The sequence below is a fragment of the Epinephelus moara genome, chromosome 18, assembly GCF_006386435.1.
Source record: "Epinephelus moara isolate mb chromosome 18, YSFRI_EMoa_1.0, whole genome shotgun sequence".
Taxonomy (NCBI): domain Eukaryota; kingdom Metazoa; phylum Chordata; class Actinopteri; order Perciformes; family Serranidae; genus Epinephelus; species Epinephelus moara.
In genome coordinates this window covers 31531668-31536431 of record NC_065523.1, presented here as the reverse complement: position 1 = coordinate 31536431, position 4764 = coordinate 31531668, and the positions used below count along the sequence as shown (strand labels likewise).

The 4764-nt window shown below is 42.9% G+C and overlaps 1 protein-coding gene across 2 annotated transcripts in view; it reads right to left on the bottom strand.

Annotated features, from left to right (window-relative positions):
- Nucleotides 1-268: 268 nt before the first annotated feature.
- The window catches only part of llgl1 (LLGL scribble cell polarity complex component 1), a 59820-nt gene continuing 55324 nt past the window's right edge, over nucleotides 269-4764 (bottom strand). For both annotated transcript variants that reach the window (XM_050068306.1, XM_050068305.1), the window contains exon 24: nucleotides 269-3274. The gene's annotated coding sequence lies outside the window, so the exon portion shown is untranslated. The remainder of the gene's footprint in view (nucleotides 3275-4764) is intronic.

Sequence of the window (4764 nt, the reverse complement as noted above, 5' to 3'; positions counted from 1 at the left end):
ACCAGAGGATGTCAACTGAGTCTGCATGGGTTGTGTCTGAAGACTGACTACAAGTTTGAAAATGACCAAAAAAAAAAAATCTGATGTGGAGTTACAAAGGAGTGAGTTTACCAGACCTCTGTCGCTGCTCTTCATCTCTGCTTGAGGCTTTCAAGAAGGAGCACATGGACAATATCTGCTGCTGCCTTTTTTAAAAATGTGCACTGTGAGTCCAGCAATTATCAAAGCACCAAATCACTTTATGTTGAAACCACAAACAATTCCTACAGAGAGAGTAAATAATTTTATTAACATTCACAATTCTTCATCAGTCAAAATGCTAAATGACCTGATTAAAATTCTACACACAAAACTGAATGACAAAGTAGAAACAAATTCATCTTAATTGTGGAATTACAAAGGTAAATCGTGCCATTTGTAGCATCAAGGGGTTAATTATTTGTGTCAACCAGAGCACCAAAACAAGCTAACACAAAAGTAAAAAAAAAAAAAAAGCATTAACATGATTTCTACCAGTTGAGCTACATTAGTTAGTAGTGAGGTCCCTTTTTTACTTTTTATTTTATTTTAATGTGAGGTGATCAGAAAGCTTGAATACTGAGCGGTTTTTAGGCTACGACAGGTTCTACAAAGTTCTACTTCTTTACTCTATCATCGGCTTGCCTTTATAAACCTGTCTTCTGTAAACCTAGGTATAGATACTTTATATATATCATTTTTTTTTACACAGTAAAACTTGTTTTTTAAAAAGGGTTAAAAATACTGGTGATCAAAGCTCTGCATGTAGCCAATATTACCGAGAATGCACCGATTCACAAAAACCCACAAAAGAAATCTCCTGGGTGCATCATAGTACACAGTACGTTACACTTAGCATTCAGACAGACTTTGCTTCCCTTGCCACACTTCCCTGAGTCCCATCAAAAAGATTTCTGCATGAGATGATGTAACAGAGGATTTAAAAACTCTTTGTTTTCCACTTTCTTTAGCTTTTCTTCTTTTTGCTTCGATCATGATTTCACCAAACATAGAACGATGATCAAAATTAAATCTGAGCTCTTCAAACAGGCTGTTACTGATGAATCTAATACATATTGACTGAAAGATGAAGAATGTATTTGCAACTCAGGTCATGCACTTAGCAGAAAAAGGTATTTCAAAAATATTATTTCACATAAATCTGCTCTGGTCCTTTAAAGGAATACTTCACCTGCAAAATGACCATTTATGTATCAATTGCGCACCCCGTGTTGTGTTGAATTCAGGAATAAAACTTTGTTTTTCACACATGCTTCTGCAGTGAACGAAGAATCCAAAAAAGGCAAACATTCTTCACTATTAAAGGAAACAGGTGCGGCGTTTAACAACAGCTGAACTATATCAGAACATCTGTTTATAAACTCTCATACAACTCCTTTTCATTCCTTCACTTTCCGTAACTGCTTATCCTGTTGGGCAACATTGGGCAAGAGGCGGGGTACACCCTGGACAATTTAGAGTCACCAATTAACCTGCATGCCTTTGGACTGTGGGAGGAAGCCGGAGCACCCGGAGAAAACCCACGCTGACACAGGGAGAACATGCAAAGTCCGCACAGAAGGGCTCCCCCACCCTGGGTTCGAACCAGGAAGCCTCTTGCTGTGAGGTGACAATGCTAACCACTGTACCACCGCACCACCAAAATAATCCAAGTGTCATTTATCCGGCCATATGCTCAGTATTTCCAAAAAACATGCATTTTTTTGGTAAAACATTACAATTTAAAATGCGAATACAAACAGTCTCATGCATGGTCAAGTCCCTGGAATGCTCAGGCTCGCTACTCATAGATGAAGAAGTGTTTTATAAGTAACATTTTAGAAAAGCTTCATGTGTTTGGGAAGCACTGAGCACACACTGGATAACTGAGACGTGGATTATACTCTACGAGTTGTGTGAGAGTTTGTAAACTGGTGTTTTGATACAGTTTTGCTGTTGTTAAATGTGATCCCCATCAACTTTAATTCATGAAGAATGTTCACCTTTTTTTGGATTCTTCGTTCACGATAGAGGCATGTGAGAAAAACAAAGTTTTCTTCACCAATTCAACGTAACAGTGGGTGAGTAGTTGATTTACAAATTCCGCAGATGAAGTATTGTTTTAATACAATTGTACCGCCTTTGCTTCCCTCTTCCTAGCTTTGAAATCGGCGTAAGTTCTTTCTTCTTGCTTCCCCTCTTTCTATTTGTCACTAAAATATCTTTACTTTCTCCAAAAGCCGTACAAAACATATGTGATACAACGTCAGTCTCTGTATTACAAAACACCTTCATTATCTGAGCACTTGCTTCTTCAATATCCAGAGAGCAGACAGAGAGCTTCTGAGAACCTTGGTGGTGATGTGCTTGTGTGTGATAACATATTGGCTCAGTTGATTTAAGCACCACCTCGACCCACACAGGACACCGGGTGAAGCAATTCAACTGGCACCAAAGAGGGAATAATACAATTTTCACAGCCTTCAATACTCAAAATACTTCATTTCCTAGTTTTACTCTCTCAAACTCTCTTTCAGTCTCTGCTGGATATCCTCAGTTCGTAAACACGGGTCATTCACAGGGCTATGGTGGTGTTAAGCGGCGTGCAGGACATTTATCCAACACATCCACTGGTGTGCACCAGGAATCAACAAGCACATTTGGCGACTGAGCGCCGATTCCAGTTCCAACTACTGGGAAACCTCAGACCGATCCCATCCCGCCACAAAACTGTGGATAGAAAAATAAAAACACAGAAAAGTCACTGGTAATTTTTCTCTGCAGGATGTGACAGCCGTTCCCTCAAAGGCTGAGCCGCAGTCATTACGCCTGGAGAACATTACCATCCAGTCACCTCGGGGAAAAAACAGGGCCGAGGGGAAATGATCGCACCGAGTCTCGAGTTCAGTCTTCAGTGCTTGAAATCAGAATCATCACCTCCACCTCCAAGTCCATCCAGGCGCCACACTGTGCCGGGGAGGCTGTCTGTGTCTCCATGTGGGAGGCGATGTCATGTTTCCAAAGTGGTTATAGAAGAAGAAGAAAAAGAAGTCGTTCTTCCAGAGGGAGGAACAAACAAACGAGTCTTTGACGCTGTGTTCTCTTTCTGTGTGAAGGCTTTCCTCCCAGTTTGTGCCAGGCTGACAGGAGAGTGCAGAGTGCTGGCTCGGGGCTCCACCGTGGGATGATGGGAGATGTTTGTGGTCCAGCACTGAAATCCGGTCCATCTAGACCACCGGAGCCCCTCCCTGTAATACTGCAACAACAATAAGAAAATAGTATGAGCAAAAAAACATCACCACGTTTACATCAGTCTGTAGCTTAAAGGGATGGCTCAGATTTTTTTTAAGTGGGGTTGTATGAGGTGCTTATTCCTAGTCAGTGTATTACATACAGTAGATGTCAGTCGGCACGCTGCCAGTGTGGAGGAGAAGGCTGGAGTACCCTACGGAAGCTAAGCAACGAAGCTCTAGCCAAAGTTCAGTCAGGAAGATGATATTTTTCGTGCTCAGGCTGTAAGTTTCTTTCTCACCCTGCCATTCTCACCTTGCACACATGCTCACTCACTGTCTCTAGGTGACATTGTCGGTGTAGGCCCATTGAGTCATCAGCTGATTCACAATCAGCCAGTAGCACAGTGACACACCTTCTCTGTCAGCCTATCATCTTACTGCTCCTCATTTTAAATAGGATTCTTTCTCTGCTGTAGTTCTACTTTGCTGCCGTCGTGCGAGACCTCCACCTCCCCATCACTACCTAGTCTACAGATTCATCAGCCATCAACCTCAGAGTCATCAGCCACCACCACTACCAGTGTCTGGACTCCATAGGCGGATTTATCTTGCTGCAGTCTTGCTCACGCTCAACCTCCCCATCACCACCTAGTCTTGAGGGATTCATCAGCCTCATCAACCATCAGCCTCAGAGTCATCAGCCACCACCACCCCCAGTGTCTGAACTCCATAGGGGGATTTATCTTGCTGCAGTCTTGCTCACGCTCAACCTCCTCATCACCACCTAGTCTTTAGGGATTCATCAGCCTCATCTGCCTCATCAACCATCAGCCTCAGAGTCATCAGCCACCACCTCCACCAGTGTCTGGACTCCACGGGGGGATTTATCTTGCTGCCTCTCAGATATCCCTTGATCACAAAATATCTCCCTCTGGTGTCCAAGCACCAAAGATTTCTGTCAAATCTTGACCAGCACAAATCATCTGTCAATGTGTACATTCAAATATATTTTGTCAAAGGAGTCTGGTGACTTTGTAAAGGCTTCACTTCCCCATCTGAAAGAGCTACCTGACAGCAAGGTAAAGCAGTGAAAATATTACAAAAATAGCGCACCCTTACACTGATATTGATTTTTTTTTAGATGGCGAAAACACATTTTGCTGCTGCCCCCGTCCACAGCAAGACATTGCTGAGCTTCCATATAGAGCCCTGAGCGGGACTGTTTTCTTCATCCCGCTCCCGCCCACTCCCGCTGAATTTCTGACCATTACTGCCCGCTCCCGCAATGTGTATGTCCACTCCCGTCCACTCCCGCAAAACTCTGAGAATTTATGCCCGCACAATAATAGAGATACATTGATTTTGTGTCTTCTCCCATCCCGCTGGAGAAAACACGTCATTTTATAGGCTATTAATAAAGAGATTCATGGGGTTGTTTGTTTCGTTTCCCTGGCCTGCATGTCTTTTGACGCACTGGTCAGGAATAGCGCTCCTGTTTCGTTGTTTTCATTTA